The sequence below is a fragment of the Hippopotamus amphibius genome, chromosome 15 (assembly GCF_030028045.1).
Source record: "Hippopotamus amphibius kiboko isolate mHipAmp2 chromosome 15, mHipAmp2.hap2, whole genome shotgun sequence".
Taxonomy (NCBI): Eukaryota; Metazoa; Chordata; class Mammalia; order Artiodactyla; family Hippopotamidae; genus Hippopotamus; species Hippopotamus amphibius.
In genome coordinates, this window is record NC_080200.1 from 36288183 (window position 1) to 36312188 (window position 24006).

The window sequence follows — 24006 nt, forward strand, 5'->3', positions numbered from 1 at the left end:
GTCAATACCAAAAATCTTGATAAGATAAATTTGCTTTGAGTTATCCCTACCTAGTCAAACACAACTTACATTCTCATATCTTCCAAATGAAATCATCAGATTGAAATTAGGAAAATACAGACTTCCAAATTAGTGTCTGTCCCCCATAAGAAAAGACAGAGTCTAGTAGACATAGCTATGTTAATATTGATTATTGGGTTACTTCTTTCCGTTTCATTTACTCAGACCAAGTTAATTTGATATACCCTTAGGTGAGACAGCACAGTGTTCCCAGCAAAATAAACAATATCATCTAGGAGTGGACAAATCCACAGATACCATGCAGACTAAATCAAAAGTGTTAATGGAAGATGACTTCTTACTCTTACATGACCTTTGGAATAGTAGCTTCCTTGCCTTTAAAAAAAATAGTTTTATAACCTACATATGCATCCCTAAACAATACAATTTAGTTTTTCCTGGCTTTAAAATTTCTACAAAAGAACAAAACTGTAAATATTCTTTTGTGTCTTATTCTTTTTATTGACTGTTGTGAGACTCACCCACGTCATCGCGTGTAGCTGTAGTTAGCATTCTTTGGAATGAATATATTAAAATTTTATTCGCCTTGCTGATGATACACATTGATTTCTAGCTTGTTTAATGTATTATGAACATTTGACAAAATGTGGCAAGAATTTAAATATATAAAAATTAAAACAGAATAATTTTGGAACAATAATTTATTGTAGTTTCCTTATAAACTCATTACTGCATCTGGGCTGAGAATATTGCCAAATCATCATGAAGGGATGGAATAAAGCAATTTTAAAGAGACAACTTTGAAGGGAGGCTAAGTGTGGACATGAAGCATGATTGGAGTGTCTGTGAAGACTTTACGTTTTGGCGGGTGACCTTCTCTGAATGCCATATTGCTTGCCCTGTCACCTGAGGATTCACCTTCTCCTAACCCTCACCAGGCATTCAGGGTCCCACTGCCAGCAGCTAGTGAGTCCTGACCAGAGGTTGCACATATGCCCAGAACTTTCTTTCACCCAACCAAAGCCTACCCATTGCCTGCTGCCCAATTTTTCTCAGGGCTCTGCTTTCAGCTTCCCAAGGTGAGCTACTTGCATGGTAGAAGATGGGGTGTCTGTTGATGGTAGACGGTCAGTCATTGGGGAACAAGTCCCTGCCATACTGTGTAGGTAGTGAAAATGCTCCATTGGGTTGCTTTATTTAAAGAAGTCAAACAAGTGATGACATTTAAGGGTAAACCAGTGAGATTGTGGAAAAGAGAACAAAGGAGAGAATATGTCTGGCCTATAATTGAAGAGAAGCATATAATTTATGGCCCCAATCAGAACAATTTTGAGAGTGAAAGGTGTCTCTGTTAATAATTATTCCAGAACAATAGGCATAAACCACAGTGTTCGATGATCCTACCCTTAGAAGGTGGTGAATATGCAAATTATTGTGTGTCATGTGAGATTTTTCTGGGGAGGATGGCTCATAATTATCACCACACTTAAAAAGGTCTGTGACACATAAAGGTTAACAGCCAGTAGTGTGTACATATTTACAGGCAGGTGTCATAGTGGAGTCTGAAATGAGAGGAAGTCTTCATTCCAGAATTTAAGACTATAACCTCAAACAAGTTCTTTGCCTCTTAAGGCTGCTGTTTTCCTCATTTAAGAAAACGAGGGTAATACCTTCTTGATAGATATATACATAAGAAAGTCCCTTCACCAATTGATTAAGTGTATAGATAATTATGTATTAATATCTTGTTCCCCTTTATCCCCATGATACTTTTTCCCTCTAATTTTTGTGCATTATAAAAGACAATGTTATATCAAGATCAAATTAAATTACAAAAGTAATTGGATGGATCTTAGAAATCATAAAGTCAAATCCTTTACTTAACAGATGAGGAATCAGAGATCCAGAGAAGATTTGACTTGGTCATTATAATTACAGACAGAGTCAGGGATGAAAGCCAGCTCTCCAACTTCAGCAATACAGAATTCTCTTAACTTTTCATGTTGCCAAGTTTCTCCACTAGACACCCAGTACCTCGTAAGTGGTAAAGACCATCTGGAAACTTCATGATAGTCTACTCAAAGGGATCAGTCCATAGTCAAAAGTGGATAAAAAAGGTTGGTGCTATATTTTGAGAAAAAAATTTTTAATGATGTTTTGGGTATCCATTTACAGTACAAAAAATGTGGCATTAAAAATACTTCAGGAAATCCTTTTGGGATTTTTAGATGTAGAAGATTTATTATAAATTTGTATGATGGTGTTATTTTGCTTTTACAAGTTTTTTTGCTAATTTATTTTTCATTATATCTTTCCAAGTCTCTTGCTACTTAAGAAACAAAACAAGTAAAACCAAAGTGGTTTGCTCAATGTCATCTAAAAAGTTGGCCATAAATTGAGAACCCAAAACCAGCTTTACTTTGTTTCAAAGAATGAGAATTCAGACGAAGAAAAACCATTCCAGGAGAAACATTCTGGGTGGCATATTGGAAAAGAATATCTGCAAAGTTCTGTGCAATTTTTTTCTAAAAAAAAGATAACTTGCTTCCTGATCATTTGAAATTTCAGCATTTTTAGAAAGAGAAATTTTAAATATTTTGCCACTTACACTAAAGTTCTGATACAAGAAAGTACATTCCAATGTAAATCCATGGCTTGGGATAAATAAGGTATGCATCAGATTATTTCCGTACTCTCTGCACAAGAAAATAAAACTTGATAGTCAGTGCTGACCATGAGGTTCATCTCATCCTTCTTAGTATGACATAGAAAGATGGTGTGTATGTAAGCTGGCAGCTAAGGGGAGAGACATAGAGTGAAACAAACACATGCAGAAATCTATAGGTGCCTGTGGGCAGATTGCTGGCAAAAGCCATTGATGATATAAGGAGTTTGGCCAGTGGATCTTTTTCCTCGAAAATGTTTTCACTATGTGCCTCTAGGCAGTGCTGAAATTTTTCTATTCCACTATATGTATGCTTTTTGTACAGTAGTTTTAGTTTGGCTTACTTCTAAATAAAATTTCATTTCCTTTCATTTCTTACCTTGAAGTTAGACTTTCAAAATAAAAATATCCTCCTCTCTTTTATTTTCTAAAATATCCTGAGATATACGGAAGAATAGAGGTTTTATCTTTCTAGAAACTTGCCTATTAACTTGCAATGCAAATTTTGTAATTGTTTCTTGTTAATCAATTTCTACATAATCATTACCAAACTACATGACTAGAATCTATTAGACACTCACTTGTGTTATATGATTTGACCTCCTACATTAAAATGGCTGTTTTAGCAATGATTTGGAATTTATTTAGATGGTTGAGATACTCATAATGCTTTCATCTGTCCCTGAAATAGTTGTGCCACTGAAATATGGGCCCTTTTCAATAAACAAGAAATATCTCACCAATGAACTTGAACTCACCAAAACACTGACGTCAGTTTAATATCCCACAAGTCAGCTGAACTTGAGCCTCATAGAAATGTGAACAACAAAAAGAAATAAGAATGTAATTTGTAATTCCACGTAACCTATCATATTTTAAAGGAATATATTATTTGTAAATATCAAAAAGAAACAATCTCATGCATGTTTTTATGTTCTTCAAATGACTATCTAGTGCTGAAATTCTAAAAATATTTTAATAATGTTGCCTTAGTCATAAAATAAGGCTTGTGCTAGAATAATCAGGGAAAAAAAGCTGTTGCAAAAAACATGGCATTGAATTCTGCTGTCACTAAAGATATTTTCCATAGAGACGAAGCGACATACCAAAAAGTGTATAGCACCAATCAAGTAAACTGTAAATGTGTGATGCTGTTACAAAGGAAATAAGAGTATATGAATTCTGCCCAGTGGGAGACCCAAATCAAAAGAGTTTTCAGTGCAGAAGGGCCTATAGCTGCATTAATGCTCTGTTATCTGAAAAACAAAACCAACCAAACATTGGAGAATTCAGTAGTATAAGAAAGACCCGAATAGAACAATTTTTTTTATTGGAAAGCCTATTTCCTAGTGTAAAGACATTTCATCACATACCTATTCTTTGAGTCAGCAGTGTTGTGTAAAATTGTTTGACAGCCTGTTAGGTGTTCGTGGAAAATGAAGAGAAAAACTACTATCTCACTATGAGTAGAGAAGGAACGAAACTGTAATTTAAGTCTCAGCTTTGAAGACTATGTCAAATCTTTCATGGAGATGTGTGTGTGTGTGTGTTTACTCTGCCTCAAGACAAAGAAATATAGCTTGAGTACAATATAAACTGTTCGTCTATTTAAAATTTTAATGATTTTTAGACATATTAGCTATAAGAAGAGCTGAAAATTTAAGACCTAGGAATGTCTATCAGCACTTTTTGACCCTCTGACAAATTGAAGATGGGTTTTAATTCTAAATTTGTAACTTCCTCCCTGTAAAACCACCAGGAATTCATAGCTGAGTCTAACTGACCTAAGATGGGAGGGCCAATGATCTATTCCTCTGGTTTGCTGTTAAAAGTATTAGCTTCCTTGCATTGTTCTACCTGGATCCCGACCCCTTCAAAAACAAATAAACCTAATCTTTACGGTCCTTCCTCTTTCTACCGTGCTCCATTTTGGAGAGATTTGGAGTTCAAAGGCACATGGTGGCATTGTCTTCTGGTTACCGAGACCCAACAGACTCTAAACCCTTTTAATTAATTAACTGCCTATTTCCTATCCACACCCTCCGAGCAATATTCTATCACTTCTACAGAGTTGCCCCCTACATGAGTCATCTGGATACAGTTTTAAAGAGGAAGTATTGTGTAATTTAAATTTTCTGAGAGTAGATCTTAAATTTTCTCACCAAGAGGGAAAAAAAAAGGTTTAAAAGAAAAGGAAAGGAAAGAAAAGAAAGATAGATATGCTAAGTGATGGATGTGTTAATTAACTAGATGGTGGGAATCCTTTCACATGATGTATACAAATATCAAATCACCACAGTGCATATTTTAAATATCTTACAGTTTTGTCAGTTATACCTCAGTAAAGCTGAAATCAATCAGTCAATCAATCAATCAATCAATCAAATGGCCTAGAGCCCTCTCACCTCCTGAGGAATCTCTTCAGGACCACTGTGGAACTCTTTAGAGGACAGTTTGAAAATCATTGCTATAAAGAGACAGAAGTCATTTACTTTTCATACATTTTTTCAGGTTAACACATTTTAAATTTGTTAGTCAGGGACTACCTGTTTGAAATGAAAAAAGTTTGTGAAAAATAAATGACTAGGTATCAATTAAAAAGAAATAAAATGAGAACAAAAAAAGTTACAAGAAGAAAGAGTTGATATATGGCAGAACTTTTACTTTTTCTTTTAAATCTTTCTCCTCCCTTTATTTCCTCCCTCCATGGAGTATTCCTCTAATGAGTGTATCCTTCACCCACCCTGAATGTCTACTGGACGTCTGTTGTGTTTCAGCAGCCCAGGAGCTGACTTCCCTCTGGTGTTTGGAGCCCTTCACTCTGCACCATGGTGAGAGACATAGATGACTCTAGCCTAAAAGTCAAACAAGCCAGGTGCTCGCTTCCCAAGCTTCCTGTGGCTGGAGTACAGTCTTGGCAGCAGCCAGATATGGTCTCCCCAACTCAGAATAAGATGCAGGATGGGGACTTCCTAGGTGGTGCAGTGGATAAGAATCCACCTGCCAATGCAGGGGTCATGGGTTCAATCCCTGCCCCAGGGCGATACCACATGCCGTGGAGCCGCAACTACTGAGCCTGTGCTCTAGGGCCCATGAGCCACAACTATTGAGCCCACATGCTGTAACTACTGGAGCTCATGTGCCTAGAGCCCGTGCTCCACAACAAGAGAAGCCACTGTAATGAGAAGCCTGTACACTGCAACAAAGAGTAGCCCCCACTCACCGAAACTAGAGAAAGCCCGTGTGCAGCAATGAAGACCCAACGTAGCCAATAAATAAATAAATAAATAAATTTATAAAAAAAAAAAAAAAGATGCAGGATGCTCATGACCCACAGAAGCAGATATAGTGAAGAAGCTACCATAGTGGGTACAAGAGCAATTTAGAAATGTCCTACTTCTTCAAGGCCACTATTTCTTCCAACACTTCAACAACTAATTCCTTCCCAGTGGTAAAAGACTCCCTGATGGTTCCCCCAGCTACAATGGTCATGAGACTGTCCGCAGTCTAGTGAACATTTAATATGCTGTGCTGAATGAAACTTCTAGTACATATCTGGGAGTTGAAGTCCTTGGTGGCTAATATAATTTACCTGCTGTGTATACAGAGGTAAATTACTTAGCATCATATATAAACAATATAGTATCTAGCTCACTGGTTTGTGGTATTAAAAAAGATAATACATGTCGAGTGCTTTGTATAGGGACTGGCATAGAGTTAGCCTGTTATAAATAGTAGATATTATTATTGTCATTACAATTTCCATTCCTTATTCTGTGACTATTTCCATTACTATTATATCTTGCCTCTACTTGTTTGAAAACTATCAGCCCTTCTATCCAGCCCTCATATCAATTAGGCACCAGCTAGTCACCTGGGACAACAAAGTTCCTATTTTTGGCCTCTGTTTTTGTCTCTATGCAAATATTTTCTGTCATGTTTTCTTCTTCAAATATGGAGGTTTATGTGAATGTATCTTCTAGAACATAAATAAATATATGGTGGTGACATTTGTGGTATTTTTATTCTTTTTCCCTAATTTTTGGATGTTTGGATTGTTGGGTTTGGGGGTGGTTTTTTTTTTTGGGGGGGGGGTTTGTTTTTTGTTTTGCTTTTTGCAAGAACCATATATTACTTCAATAAACAGAAAAAGTAATAAAGCTATTTTGAGCTATACCTTCTTGACATATAATGCTATTATATCTTCATTTCTAACTGATCTGATTCTTTTGAATAAGGAAGACCTTCCTTGTTATATTCCCATTTTCATTTTATCCAATCCTACAAAATATGTCATAATATGTAGTGATAATTATGAGATGCTATTTTCTACTATGTTACAATTCATATTCCCACATATTACATTTATTTCTCTTATCCTATAGTATAACATAAATCTCTTAGGATCTGTGGCTTCCAAAATGTTAATACTTCCCCATATTCATATTTTCATACTACCTCCCATACCTTATGCTTCTTTTCCATGTTTTAGAAGGTGTTTGTTATAATAACTGATTCCCAACTTTTAATAGTGTTTGTCAAAATCTGGTCATGTCTCCTGGGTTGGTGCCTGATTGAGAAGTGATCACATAAAGTTGATGCTTTCTCAATATCGTACAAGAAAAATGGCACACAATTCCATGGGAATTAATTTTTATCCATGTATAAGGAGTATTTACTTAGATAAGTACTAAGGGAGTAATTATAGATTCTTAAACTTTACATATAAAAACCAAAATTAACTCATTACTTGAGTTTCCTGAGCTCTAATTCAGTACTCGATTATAGAGCCAGCTCTCATGCAGAGCTTAGCAATGAAGACAGTAATAAGCTTAGCTATCAGGGCAGCATCATTATTGGATCTTGCGCTGGTCATCATTGCTAGCTGTTCTTGCTTGCTAATTATAAGGCAAGTATCAAGCTCCTTCATTCCATTCTCTGGTATATTTAGAAAAAAATGGTGGGTTTGTTTCATATTCACACTGTCACACATCCTATCATATGTTCCTCTACTTCGTCCCAAGTCTCCCATGGGCTGTCCCTCTTTTTGTTGCTAGTCCTGCCCTGAAAGTCTTGGACTAAGATCTCCTGTCCATAAAGAAATGAAGTTCTCGTACCATTCTCTGTGGTGAAATAAATGATGCATTTCTCTTTGCTGTTCTCAGTGGTGAAATAAACACAGGATGGTGTATGCTTCCCATGATTGCCAGAGAAGTCTACATGATGTATCAGCTTTTATTGAAAGATTTCAGGTCAATAAAAGAAATTACAATGGGGATCAGGGGCATTTAAGACTGTATACTAAATAGGGCTTTTTTCATTATCAAAACAAACAAACAAACAAACACTGGAGTATTAAATCCTTTGCAGGAACTTCCCAAGGAGATCTCCACCTCTCTTGGGAGACAACCCCATTCCCTATTTACACAGGTTGGTATGAATCTGGAAACCACCCACTCCCTACCCTCAGGAAATCTGTGGATCCCATAATCCGCCAGTAGCGTATATCTCAAGCTCTGAGTTATTCAGCTTAAAGCAACACCAGAAGGATTGAAGAATTGGGGGATGAGAATGGGATATGGCTCTCCAAAATCTGTTAGTTGTAAGCATGTCTCCTTATCCTTCCTAATAATCCAAATGGATCAAAAGTACACGTCCACAAACATCTTCCTAGGATAAACATTAGTACTTAGAAGACTATAATATAAATCCTTATTGAAATAGAGAAACATTTTTCTAATTACAAAATAATTGGTACAGTTGTCCCTGGACTTGACACTACAATATACAGAAGTAAGAGTTTTCCTTTGTTTATCTTTCTGTTTTCAGATTGTGCTCACGAGCCTTTCACGACATAAGAAACAGACAATTCCAGGGACTTCTAACTTTGGTGATGACTGTAGCCCAGCCCAAAAGGTGCTGTATATGAATACCAGTGCTTCTCTGCAGGAGGATTTTATTGTCCTGACTGACAAAGATTTGGTGAATAAATACATCAGCTTGGATGGATTACTCTGAGGAGGGTTCTCTGCTGTCTTCCAAACTTCCTTAATGGACCTAAGTTCTGGTGGCCTCAGTGGTAGGTGACATGGTAATCTACCCTTTAGTAACCACCACTCCTACCATCTTATGTCCCTAGTCCCCTAAGAGAGCTTATTGGAATCCCCAACCAAATGATTTACTTGCACTTGAATCCTTGTCTTAGGATTGGCTTCTTGGCATTCCAAGTTAAGAGAGTAGTCATCCCTCTCTTTTCAGACAGAGCAGAAGTTTTCAGATTAAACTTGTTTTATACTTGGGCCCAAGTCAGATTCTTGGGCAGGGTGAATTCCTCTAGTTTCTGAATAGGAGAAAAAAAAAAACAATGTGACGACCCATTATTCTTCTGAGTGAGAGGATGGAGTTGTTGTTCATGTAGTTAAGGAAAGATTAATCTTCTAACAATTAAAGTATTAAAATAAAAATTTACTGTTAGTTTCATGGTTGCCTGTTTTAGTTTTTTTGTGGGTTGTTTCAGTAATCTCAGAGTGTGGAGAAACTAATGTAGCTGCAATATTTCAGTCAATACTATGTCTATTAGACTTTAAGTCATGTATATATCACCGTTCAAATATAAATCAACTACATTCCTTTCACTAAAATACACACAGTCATAATTTCCATAAATTCTAATGAACTTTACCCTCTGGCTGTTTCTCTTCTTCATCAATCCTCCTGCTTCTTGGGAGCAGTACTGGAGCACAGCTTTGGGACTAAGGTGGCTGGAGTTTCCATCCTGGGTTCTCTGTATTCTCACTTTATCACCATATAACTTGCTTAAACACTGTGCTTCAGGTTCCTTATGTAGAAAGGGAATAGAGTTTCTATTACACACATGGAGTTATTGTAGTAATTAATGAGGTAATATATTTATTTAAAGTAATTCGTCTGGTTCCTGGCACATAGCACACCCTCAATCACTGTTGAGGATTATAATGAGTACTGAAGTAGGCTCATTATGCAATGGAAAGAAAGAGCGAAATGTGGCACTTAAGTACCTAAGAGTCCCTCACTTTTCTGCCCAAGATTTCCCAGTGCTGAAGGGAGCTTCCTCCCTTTCTTCTCTCCTATCGTTAATCTTCGTATGAATCAGTGGAAGTGAGTAGCAGTCGTCAGATGGGCAAATCTCATCTGGCCTTTTGGAGTGAATACTCATTTCGAAAAGACAACACACTTCCTAAATGGATAAGTGCGATTTGCATGACACTGCTTTTGCCCTTTTCCATTTCCCGTGATGTTTTTCTTCCTCCCAGGGACATACGTATCTTTGATTTAAACCGTGCTCATCTTTTATTGCCATAATATGCTGTGTTCAGTCACAGCCAGCACTAGACCTTCACCTAAATTATGGGGCTTGGCTAAAGAGGTGATACAAGAGTAAAAATGATTCACTAATGGGAGGCAAAAAGGAAAACAAGGTCAACGTGATATCTCACACTTTTGTGGAAAATATGGAAATAAAAACTTGAATTAAAAATCAGATATTTTCTGTTTCCCACTTCAATCTTTAAATCTTGTCAGTGGTGAATTTAAGATATATGATATATATGGTATATATATCCACCTCCAAATTCCTGAAGTAGATTTGAAAAAAAGGAAGAAAAAGTGATGGATGTACCAAAGTTCTGACAGGAAACAGATGGCCACTCAAACAGGTGAACTGAGGATAATTTAATAAAAGGTCTATTTACATAGGTGTCAGGAGAACTAAGAGAAACCAGCAGAAGACAATGTATTCATCCAGGGGAAGGAACAGGAAAAGCAAAGGAAATCACCGGAGCTTTTTGTTTTTATTTTTTAACTAATAAGATAACTGCAAAAGATCATGAATGTGAAAAGGCTCATTCCTTCACAAAACACTATAGTTAAAATAACAATCTACTCTTAGAGGTTCATGGCTATTTCCTCCTTCATGTTCCCACTAAATTTCATACTCAGCTATAGCACTCAGGACATGATTTACTTGTCCCACTACCTAGTGAGTGCCTCCAAAATAATTATCAGGCATTAATCATAATTGTCCTCCTTTCACCATTCCTTTACTTCTCAGCTACAGAAGAGAATAAAAGTTTGTTTGTTTGCTTGTTTATTTGCTTGCTTGCTTTAACGCTTGGAAGTACGTACTCTCGCTTTGAAAGCTTGACAAAGAATAAGGAAAAGTAAGAAGTAGGGAAAGGAACTAATACATACAAAGCATTCTGTTTAAGCAACTATGTTAGATGTTTGACAAATCTTTTTTCTATTGTTTGTTATAATTATGGTTCTTCACTCTGGAGTTATGTGATGATTCCTCTAAATTCTGAGCAGTGCTGTGGCAAGCTATTGCGTTGCTGCAGTATAGAACGTAACATTCTTACTAAGATTACATCTGCATTATAAAATGGACAATGAAATCAGCTTGAATCACACTCTCCACTAGGGCAATGGGCTTCCCTTCTTTAAGATGAGGATTGGCACTGGGCCTGCCCTTCCAGGACCTGAGAACTCAGCTCTGTTTTATAGTGAGTCTGGAAGGGACTTTATTATTAGCGGGCATGGGAGTTGAGAGACTCAGTCCCCTTCCATTTATCATTAAAACTCTATTGACTTCATCTCACTTGTTAAAGAATCCTTCCATTTGCACAGCTCTGTCAAAATTTTCTGTACACACAGCTGTCACGTTGTTCTAATAATGCATTGACATTACAGGAAACTGGCAACATTAAATATTTACAGGGTGGGGAGATCAGAAAGAGAGATTGCCAAAATATCCTGAGTTCAGCCAAAAGCCCAAGAGATAGTACACTAGATGTTTTCTACTCTTTCTGTCGGAGGAGGATCAGAAGTGGCTATTAGACTTTTTCAAAGTCATATTCTTAATCACATTGCTTGGAAAAGGATCTTGTTTCTGCTATAAGTTACAGTAAGAAAAAAATCCTTTGTCGGCTCCTTTAACAAACCTATTGTGACCAGGTGTGCTACAATGTATTTCTATATTCAGAGAGCTACAAGGGTGAAATGCCTTGCCTGTATTTAGGAAAACCTGCTTTAATGGTTAAGGATTTTTGTTCCAAGAGTTTTCAAAGGAAATGCATTCGTTTCAGTGCATTTGCTTGACATGACTAATTTTCTGTTGCTTTTCCTAATTGCATTTCAGTTGATTTATCTGAGAGTTTGGGAGAAATGAGCATTTGACCAATTAATTTTCCACGTAATCATAGCAAAACTGTTTATTTTGGTCATATTGGGGAAAAAAAATTAAAACTTCATTAAAAAAATGTTCCACATGGATCAAGTTCATAATTTTATCCTGAACACCTCTCAGTTCTGCTGGCCTGTGGGATAATGATGTCTTGTTCCCCTGTATTTCTGGCACTTAGTGCTGTACGTGGCATATCCAGTATTCAGTCAGTCACCACTTACTGTCTGCTTTGTCACTGGGGTAGCAGTGACTAAACACAGTCTCTCCCTTCATTGTGTTTATTGACTTAGAAGGTACTCAACACTTATGTAACAAATAAATGAATGTTAATTAATAACACAAATTCCTCTGGCTTTATTGCCTCTACTTACAGATACATGACCAGTTATTTGGGGGTATCTGTAGGGAAGTCTTCCACGTGCCTGGAAATAAGTCTATGTTTTTCTCTTCTATAATTTTAGAAAACACACACTTACTGCACGTCAGGCCTGTTCTAAGCACTTAATGTACATTAATTCATCTATGTTGTCCTCAGAACAGCTACAGTAAAGAGCTGCATACCAAAAGTGGAAGAAGAGACTTTTCCTCATCTTGATTTCTGCTTTGTTAGCTGATCCTAGAAACACCAAAGTTTCATGAAATTGCTCATGAAAACAGCTGATTTGGGTTCTGCTTTTAAACCCCTCCCTACAGAAGCACTGATGAACAGTCCAGCAGGCCAGGAGTTGGGGAGAATTACCATGTTGCTCCCTTCCATCATCTGCCTTTCCCTTCCCTCTCCCCACAAACATGTGCTCTGATTGTTCTGATTTTTCTGTCAACCAAAATCAAACGTACTCATTCGTATCAACTTGCAAAGAGATACCTAGGGAGTCCCAACAGCCAAGAAGGGAATTCCCATTTTACTGAACTGGGACAACCGCTAGACCATATTGAGCATTAAAGTCTACTTTAAACTATGCCTTCCTACCCCTTCTCATTAGCTGCTTTAGTCAACCATAAGATGGGAAAGCAGGTAACTAAGCAACTGTATTTGTCTCCTAGGCCTGATATAACAAATTAACACAAAGTAGGAGGCTTAAAACAACAGAAATTTATTCTCTCATAGTGCATGAGGCCAGAAGTTCAAAATCAAATTGTTGTCAGGGTTGATTCCTTACTGGAAACTCAGAGAAGGAATCTCTTGCCTCTCTCCTAGATTCTGATGATTGCTGGCAGTTCTTAGCATTTTTTGGCTCATGGAAATGTCACTCCAATCTCTGCCTTCATCAGCAAACAGTCTCTGTATGTCTATATCCCTGTGTCCAAATTTCCCTCTTCTAAGGGTACCAGTCATACTGGTTTAGAGCACGCCCTAATCCAGTATGTCCTCATCTTAACTTAATTACATCTTCAAAAATCCTATTTCCAAATAAGATCACATTCATAGGTTTTGGGTGAACATGAATTTTGCGGAGACACTATTTAACCTAGTATAGGAACTGCATTTTTTTAAACAGGAATAAAATGATAATAACTTGATGACAGCTGTAAGCAACACTTTCCTAGTCTAAGAAGATGTTTTCCTTTACTTCTGGGTGGAGGCTCTGTTGAGGGTGAAAGAAGATGAAACAGAAAAGTCAAGTGTTATTATAGATTTGGTGTCTATCATCTATCTATCTATATCTATCATCAGTCTGTCTATCAATTTACTGGATATATGAAACAAGGAGTTATCCTAACAGTTGAATAAGGGAGTATTTTGCTTAATCAAATTTAGAAGATACAAATGCCACATGAGTGTTTGGTTTTTAAGGCAATAGAATAAAATAAAATAAAATACAGAATACAGTGCAGTCCAAATGTGGGGCAAGTAAGAGCTTCTTTCAGCTTAACCATCACTTTATGTTTCTTTAATCCTTCAGAGGGCTAACTGGTTATTTTAGTGCCTTATGGTTGCATTATGAACTTATAACTATTCTATAAAAATATTAATAATAAATACTATATGTAGTACTTACTATGTGGTAGTCAATAATCTAAGCATTTTTATGTGTATTTTATGTCTATTAACTCACTTAATCCTTTCAATAACTTTAGTAATGTAGGTATGACAACTATCTCCATTTTAGAAATGAGAAAACTGAAGCACAGAGGTGCTAAGTGACTTCCCTAAAGTCACAAGCTGGCAAATGGTAATGTCAGGATTTGAACCCAGGTAGGTTTGTCCTGGGGATCATGCTCCCGCCCGCAAATTACATTACCTTTTTAAGGGCGGTGGGGGGAGTGTGTCTCTGCATATTTGAAATCATACTCTACAGAATACGAACTGTATGCTTGACCTATCCTTGAAGACTAGTTAGCAGCCTCTATCATATTGGTAAAGACAGCATGGTAAAACATGGAAATTATCTAGGCAGTATTAAAATAACTTAGCTGGAATTCATATTTTATTCACTTAGCCAACCAGCCTTTACGAAGAAGCTTGTAGGTTCTCTGTATGTACTAGGCATACAGTGATAAGTGAAACACAGCCCCCGCTCATGGTGGAGGGACACAGGCATGTAAATAGCTACACCACAACTGCCTGTTAGGGCTCAACAGCAGAGGCATGAGTATACTTTAAAGGAAAACATCTTGCCATGATGCCTCTGAACTGGTCACTGTATGTTAATGCAGTTCCTAGACATTTTGAATGTCAACTCATTCATTTAAATATTTGTTTTGAAAAGCCTGCCACACCTTCTGGGATCTGCAGGTGTGCAGGGCATGGCTCTCCATCTGAGTAGTGTTCACACTCATGGACCTCGCCTCAGTGTATCTGAAGCAGGCAACCCAGTGCTTTGGTGATCAATGATGACAGCTTAGCATTTCATCAGAAGCCATGCCATGAAAAATTTGGGGGAGGCATTAATGCAGCATCAAGCAACTAGGGACTTTTCTAGCCTCAATGATTTAATTATTATTAATTAGGGTTTACTGGGAGTGGGTCAGTGCACTAAGCACTTTGCATGCATTATCTCATTTTATCTTCCCAGCTTCGCTGAAAAGGACGTACTCCTAATTATCCTCACTTTAGAAATGAGGCTTAAAGTTTGCCCAAGGAGTTGCCAACAGGAAGTGGCAAAGCCAGGACTCAATTCCAGTCTTATCCAAGTGCAAAGCTTGTGCATGCCCTTAACTGCCATGCTATACTGCCTCTGGTTTATTCAAAAGCCACCAAAACTTGCATCCACAGAATGGAACCCTCGTAGTGCAGTGTGGAGACAGGTGGCACCACAGCTTTATATTATAATCAGCAATGCTCTCCATATCCAATGGCTATTCTCCCTTCCACCCATGACATCTAAACCTTTGAACAGTGGTTAGTGCTACAGATGAGTATGCTTATAGTAGTCCCATCAGTCTATAATAAAATATATCTGTGCCCTCTAGCCTGCCAAGAAGCTCATAGGCTTCAGTGACTTTTTTACTAGCTACTTTGTCATTGGAAGGTCATCACTGTCAACTCAGAAGTGAAAGCAAGAACGGGGAGAGCATAAATGACACAGTTTCTGGGTGTTTACTTAGAAGTAGAGCTGCTGGGGGGCTTCCTAGTTTGCACAGTGGTTAAGAATCTGCCTGCCACTAATCGATGAATTTACTAATGTAGCAGGATACAAAATTAACGTGCATTAATCTCTTGCATTCCTATACACTAACAATGAAAAAGCAGAAAGAGAAATTAAGGAAACTCTCCTATCTACCATTGCAACAAAAAGAATAAAATACCTAGCAATAAACCTGCCTAAGGAGGCAAAAGACCTGTATGCAGAAAACTAGAAGACACTGATGAAAGAAATCAAAGATGATACAAACAGATGGAGAGACATACCATGTTCTTGGATTGGAAGAATCAACATTGTGAAAATGACTGTACTACCCAAAGCAATTTACAGATTCAATGCAATCCCGATCAAATTACCAATGGCATGCTTCACAAAACTAGAACAAGAAATCTTACCATTTGTATGGAAATGCAAGAGACCCCAAATAGCCAAAGCAATCTTGAGAAGGAAAGATGGAGTTAGTGGAATTAGGCTTCCTGACTTCAAACTATACTACAAGGCTACAGTGATCAAGTATGGTACTGGCACAAAAATAGAAGGGAAGATCAATGGAACAGAATGGAGAACCCAGAGGTTAACCCAAGCACATATGGGCACCTTATCTGTGACAAAGGAGGCAAGAATATACAATGGAAAAAAGACAGCCTCTTCAGTAAGTGGTGCTGGGAAAGTTGGACAGCAACATGTCAAAGAAGGAAATTAGAACACTTCCTAACACCATACACAGAAATAAACTCAAAATGGATTAAAGACCTAAATGGAAGGCCAGACACTATAAAAATCCTAGAGGAAAACATAGGCAGAACGCTCTATGACATCCATCAAAGCAAGATCCTTTTTGACCCACCTCCTAGAATCATGGAAATAAAATCAAGAATAAACACATGGGACCTCATGAAACTTAAAAGCTTTTGCACAGTGAAAGAAACCATAAACAAGACAAGAAGATGACCCTCAGAATGGGAGAAAATACTTGCCTATGAAACAACGGACAAAGGATTCATATATAATATAAGCAGCTCATGCAGCTTCATACTAAAAAAGTAAATAACCCAATCCACAAATAAGTGGAAGACCTAAATAGACATTTCTCCAAAGAAGCCATACAGATGGCCAACAAGCACATAAAAAGATGCTCAACATCACTAATCATTAGAGAAATGTAAGTCAAAGCCACAATGAAGTATCACCTCACACCAGTCAGAATGGCCGTCATCAAAAAATCTAGAAACAATACAATAAATGTTGGAGAGGGTGTGGAGAAAAGGGAACTCTCCTGCACTGTTGGTAGGAATGTAAGTTGGTACAGCCACTATGGAAAACAGTTTGTAGGTTCCTTAAAAAACTACAAATAGAACTACCATATGATCCAGTAATCCCACTCCTGGGCATATACCCAGAGAAAACCATAATCCAAAAAGACACATGTACCATAATGTTCATTGCATCACAGTTTACAATAGCCAGGACATGGAAAAAACCTAAATGCCCATTAACAGATGAATGGATAAAGAAGATGTGGCACATACATACAATGGAATATTACTCAGGCATAAAAAGGAATGGAATGGAGCTATATGTAATGAGGTAGATAGACCTAGAGTCTGTCATACAGAGTGAAGTAAGCCAGAAAGAGAGAAACAAATACCATATGCTAACTCATATATATGGAATCTAAAAAAACAAAGTACTGATGAACCCACTGATAGGGCAAGAATAAGGATGCAGATGCATAGAATGGACTTGAGGACATGGGGCTGGGGGTGGGGGGGTGTGAAGGGGAAGCTGGGACAAAGTGAGACAGTAGCATAGACATATTTACACTGCCAACTGTAAAATAGATAGCTAGTTGGAAGTTGCTATATAACAAAGGGAGATCAACTTGATGATGGGTGATGCCTTAGAGGGCCAGGACAGGGAGGGTGGGAGGGAGTCATGGGAGGGAAGGGATATGGGGATATGTGTATAAATACAGCTGATTCACTTTGGTGTACCTCAAAAACTGGTACAAGAGTGTAAAGCAATTATATTCTAAGAAAGAGCTTTAAAAAAAAATCTGCCTGCCAACGCAGGGGACATGGGTTCCATCCCTGCTCCAGGAGGTTCTCACATGCTGCGGAGCAACTAAGCCTGTGTGCCACAAATATTGAGCCTGCTCTTTGGAGCCCATAAGCCAAAACTATTGAGTCATGTGCTGCAACTGCTGAAGCCCACATGCCTAGAGCCTGTGCTCCACAACAAGAGAAGCCACAGCAATGAGTAGCCCACACACCACAATTAAGAGTAGCTCCCGCTTGCCACAACTAGAGAAAGCCCATGTGCAGCAATGAAAACCCAACACAGCCAATAAATAAATAAATAAATAAATTTATTTTAAAAAAAAGAGGTAGAACTGCTGAATTAGGTCTGAAGAATTTGCAGTTGTTAGTGAAATCATAACTTTTAAGCTTATCATCTGAAATTTGTTCTGTTTCCTGAGAAATGCAAATTTAATAAGGCATTAGTTATAGATTATCAAGTTTTTAGTAAATGTATAATACTATAATTTGAAATAAAACAATATTTTATGTAATTATTATATTTATAAGGACAATTGAATTGAGAGAAAGCAATTACTAAAAGGATCAGGGGGCGAGAAAGATGTTGGTGAAGTAGGATGTGGAATGCATCCCTCTCCACAGATGTATCAGGAATACATCAAAAGACACAATAATTCCCACAGAGAACCAGCTGAACACCAGCAGATGACCTTGGACACCAGAAAGGACTGCAAAGATCCCGACATAGCTGGGTAGGACAGAGGGGGGAAAAAAAACAGAGAAAGAGGAGGAGAAGAAAGGAAAGGGATGGGTCCCACACCCTGGGACAGGGGGATCTGAAATAGAGGGGAGATTGCTGAATTTGGGGAAATGTCCCTTATCTGACAGGGAAACCCCTTCTCCAATGATGAATTTCCCTGGGTCAGAAGGGAGGCATTTGGGACTGTTCAAAGAGGGTGAAGCAGCTGATCTGTGGCAGACAGGAAAGAGTGAGAAACACACAGAGGGTTTGCATCACGGCTCAGCACATCCGGACTGAGACATCGGTTCACAGCTGAACAGAGGGTCTGGGATCTGGAACATGGGAACTGGAGAACTGGTTCAGGGTGAGAAACATTGTTGGCAGTGGGGAGATGGACTGAGAGGACAGGAGGGAAGAAATCCACAGCAGAGAATGCCTACCGTGGAAAGCTGGGTGGCCATGGCGGCAGCTCGATACTGCTGAGTCGCAAGCAGGGGGTAGGAGATGTGGGTGTAGCCTCTCTCTTGGGGCCTGCAATGAACAAAGGAAGGACCCTGCTGGACCTGGCTAATGCAGTCAGGGATAACAAAGGCCCCTGGGCAGGGCTGGCCTAGAGCGCACACAGCTGAGAGACAAAAGTCCGCAGAGTGACACAGCTCTGGAGACATTCTGCTTACACTTGAGCCACCAGCATCCCTCTGCAACAGGCACAGCTGACTGAGCCACTGTGACCCAGGCAGGGCATCCCAGCGAAGTCATAGCAGGGGGAAGGAGCCATGGTTGTAGTCACTTTCTTGGCCTGAGCTGCTGGTATCCCTCTGCAACAGGCACCACCCGAGCCCCCCGAGCCACTGCAACCTAGGCAGGGTGCCACTGCTCACTCACCCCCAGGGGAGGAAGCCACTATTGTACCCTCACTCTCCCCACACACCAGCACTTACAGATGAACAATAAAGGAAGCTCTGCTGGTCACAGAGTAATACAAAAAGCCGAAGGTGGGTAGAAGGACACTTACAGCTGAGACCCCAAGGAGACAGAAATATTATTATTAATTCTATTGATCTGGTCCATTCTGGGGTCAGTTCTAGCTTTTTTTTTTTAATTAATTACAATCTTAGTCCTAAGGGATCTACATGTTTTATAACATTTTTTATTCTATTTTTTATTCCATTTTTATTTTTAGCCTTTTTATATATTTCTATTTCTAGCTAAGTTTTTTGTAGTGCTGACTGTATCTCTCCTACCTTCTTTTCATTTCTTCCTTTTATACATTTCTATTTTTTCTTTTCCTTTTCATATTTCCAGTCACACTACGCTTTCTGTTGCCCTGTCTTCTATCCCTTTCTAGTTTCTTTTATCACAATATACTTAAAATCACTACTATAGCTCAGTTCTGTTTCCTTACTTTAGTCTGCAAATGACACACTGTTTTGGTTTTTATTAGTAGGTTTGGCCTTTATTTTAGTTCTGATTATAATTGTCTGATTTTGTTTTGGAAACCTTCAGTCTGTCTGATTGTACTCTTGCTCTTTATTATATTTGATCCTAGCTTTCAAAATTTCCCTGGATATGTGTTCGTGTGTGTGTGGTTTTTTTTTTTAATTAATTACTATCTTAGTCCTAAGGGATCTATATGTTTTATAACATATTTTTAAAATCTTTTATTCTATTCTTTTTTTCTATTTTTATTTTTAGACTTTTTACATATTTCTATTTCCAGCTAAGTGTTTTGTAGTGCTAACGTTATCTATCTTAACTTCTTTCATTCTCTTTTATACATTTCTATTTTTTCTCTCTTTTCTTTTTCTTTCATATTTCCTGTCACACTATGCTCTTCTGTTGCCCTGTCTTCTACCCTTTTTTAGCTTATTTTATCTTAATATACTTATAAGCAATATTATTGGTCTGCTCTGTTTCTTGCTTTATTCACCAGATGACACACTGCTTTGGTTTTTATTATTAGGTTTGGTCTCTATCTTAGTTCTAAGTATAATTGTCTGACTCCGTTCTGAGAATCTTCAGTCTGTCTGGTGTACTCTTGCTCTTTATTATATTTTATCCTAGCTTTCACAATCTCCCTGGATTTGTGTTTGTGTGTGTGTGGTGTTTTCTTTGTTTATTTGTTTTGTTTTCTGTTTTTTACTTTTGAATTTCTGTTGGTTTTCTCTTTGATTGTCTGATTGCATATTGGGGTTCTTCTGTCAGGTCTTTCTTGTGCCTTATATTCTATTTGATTCAGTACTTGTGTGTCTTATACATGTAAGTGTTTCCTTGATTTAGTATTTGTTTGACTCAACACTCCATTAGTGGAGTAGAAATATAAAATAGTAGTAATATTGAGAATTTTTTAAAAGTTTTATATAGTTTTTGTATGTTAAGATAAACTTTCAGATATTCTTTTTACTTAACGTTAAATGGAATTGAGGGGTTGCATTGAAAGTCAGTTACCATGATACCAAGTAGTATGCAAACTTGAAACAACCAATTAACATTTCTACACCTCATTTTTCTCATCTGTAAAATGAAATATTGGACAAGCAAACTTTTAAAAAATACTATTAATCACTCAAAGATCTTACCTTTATTTGCTTAAAGATAAAATTAGTCTCTTGAGAATTAATCTCAAGCAGTCAGAGAAATTTTATACGTGATAAATAGGCATATATATATGACTTGAAAGATAAATGAACTATGAATATATTGAGAGGAGAGAAAAGAGGAAGGAGGAGATTCCAGGATGGAGAAAGAACATAGGCTAAAGAATGATTGGAGACTGACATTGTGGACAATGGAAGTCATTAGAGATTTGTGAGCAGGTGACTACTAGTGGCCCCTACCTGGATTTCATGCAAAGAAATAAAGACTGTTGAGGAAATGACCAATTTGAAATGTTTGGAGAGCTGTTTAGTAATCGTTTAACTTTTCGAACACTACAGCCATCACAAAGAGAAGAAGAAAGAGAGAATGAGAATAATATCCAGATAGATGAAGTAACCCTTCTACATATCTATATAAGCTATCTGCACAGCCTATTCCCATGTACAATCATGCATAGAGGTCAGTAACACTAGTCAGGAGCACATAATTTCCTGGTTAGATACCTGAATTACAGCTCCAACCCTCTAGCAATGTCTACAAAACATACCTAAACTCTCTTCTGGAAAGTGAGGATAATAACAGTACATCCCTTTTAGGGTTACCATGCAGTTTAAATAAAATAATACTTGTAAAGTATGCAGCCAGTACTTAACATATGCCCAATACATGCTATTGATTACAACAATAATAATAGCTCTTATTATCACTACTATTAATATAATCACTGCTTGAGTAAATGTTAAACAAACATGAGAATAGCTAGAGTATCCAAAAGCTAGATATGGACAAGAGGATGGCTGGCATTGAATAAGTTTTCCTTAAAATGAGTAGTTGAAGTTGAAAATGTTTTCCTTGAAATAAGTGACATTTGATGGGTGATACATTTAGATTTAGATGGATGATTTTAGGGAGGGGACAAACCAAAGCTCAAGGGTTGCATTGGTCAACACATCACCTGAGATCAATGTCTCCCTAATTTCTTTTGTACATTAAAAATTTTGAACTACTCACCTTTCAACATGCTGAAAAGCACTACTAAAATGGGAAGAAAATTATATTAAAATCAGGAATACTGTGAAATTTGCTTCTCTGGGCTTGAATTTTTTTAAAAGATAGTTCTATGGTCCTTTTGAGCTCTAGTGGGCTATGGTCTTCTGACCTAAATCATTGATGTGTATTTCTAAAACTAAAATTGACTTGAATAATTCACCCATGTTATATCAGAGTAAACCAAGGTCTTGACACAGCTATTCACTTTAAAAATTAATGTTTAAAAATAAAAAACCAGTGTGACCCTATGCAAAACTACTACAGCAAAACAACCAACTTAAAAAAAAAAGATTTAAAAAGAAAGAAGAAACAAAGAATGAAAAAGACAGGAAGAAAATTTATTCTGCAAAAACAAAGGAAAGCAAAGCAAAACAAAACAAAACAAACAACAAAAACAAAAACAAAATCCCCAAAGAAAAATATACCCTGATCTTTTTTCTATGGAAGATCTGAAATAAACATAAATTTAATATAGTAAATATCAAAAATGAAATGACAAAACAACAGAACGACAGTTTTTAAAAAAGGAGACTAGCAAGAGAGTCAAGATGGTGGAGAAGAAGGAGGATGTGGAGTTCACCTCTCTCCACAAATGCATCAAAAATACATCTACAAATGGAACAGTTTTCACAGAGCACCTGCTGAACACTAGCAGAGGACCTCAGACATCTAAAAGGACAAGAAAGATCCCCACATAACCAGATAGGACAAAAGGAAAAAGGAAAAAGGAAGAGGAGAGGAAGTGGGATGGGACCTGCACCATTGGTGGAGACCTGAAGGAGAGGAGAGGTTCCCACATCTGGGGAAATCCCCTCACTGGTGGAGAGATCAGCTGGGCCAGAAGGGGAGCTTTGGGGACTCAGAAGAGAGGGCAGCAACTGGTCTGTGGCAGACAGGGCAGAGTGAGACCTACACAGACGGTCTGTGCCACAGCCCTACATGCCCCAGCCTGAGACATGTGTCCACATTTTGGAGAGCAGACCAGGGAGAGGACAGCCATTGGCTGCTAGGAGACATCCTGAGGGGAAAAGAGTGAGGAGTTCTGCAACCGGGAATGCTCATGGAGGATGCTGTAGAAGTGAAGCACCATTGTTGAGTGACACATAAAGGGCATTGCAGACTCTCTCCTCATGCACCAGCCCCTGCCTCTCTGGGCACTAAAAAGGGCTCCTGCTGGGACAGGTTCTTGCATCCCAGGGCATTGCCTCCTCCACTCCCCCTTCCCACAGGGGCAGGCTCATGTGCTCTGGGGCAGCCTTGGGAGTGCCTATGGGTGGCCCACACACAGAGGTGGGGCTGAAACCATAGCTGAACCCCAGGACCATGCAACTAAGGAAGAAGAGCTGAAATCTCTCCATTGCTGAAATCTGCAAACTGCAGATTTACATGCCTGCAACTGGCTTTCTAATCTCAGCACCTGTAGAACATCTGAACAGACCATGAGTGCTCCTGCAGCTGAGATGAGTCTAGCTTTAACAGCTATGGACTTTGTGGGCATGCACATGTGGGTTTGGGCCAGGTCATCATCTGAGCAGCCCCTGTAGCACCCACAGCAGGTCCAGATCCTTGATTACTACCATCCTGGGACCTGACTTCAGTGGACCTATGCTGGTGACCTGGTAAAAACCACACCTGACAGACACCAGGACCAATAGCCAGCATACCCATGGTTAGGGTGGGGTTGAGAGCAGTGCCAACAACAGTGTGATGTGATAGTTCACACAACAAGTGAAAGGTGACACAACAGAGCACACCCACAGGTGAACAGCTTTAGAAGATGAATATTCACTGGCTTCTCTCCCAGTGGGAAAACTCCAATCCTGCCTACTTTGCACTACATATCAGAAACACAGCTAAGAAACAGATATGGGGGCCTCTATTCCAACAACTAGGGAGCAGACACTACCCTGACAGTGCAGTGATAGCCACAGAACAAAGGGGAGGCCCTGTCCAATATTCAGTGCAGACTCTGGTCACCACAACATCAGTCACACCTCTTATCAAGATGATAAAGGCCAGCATACACTGAGGAAAGAGAGGGCAGACATCTATACCCAAAAAAGCCCTCACACCAAAAAATATTA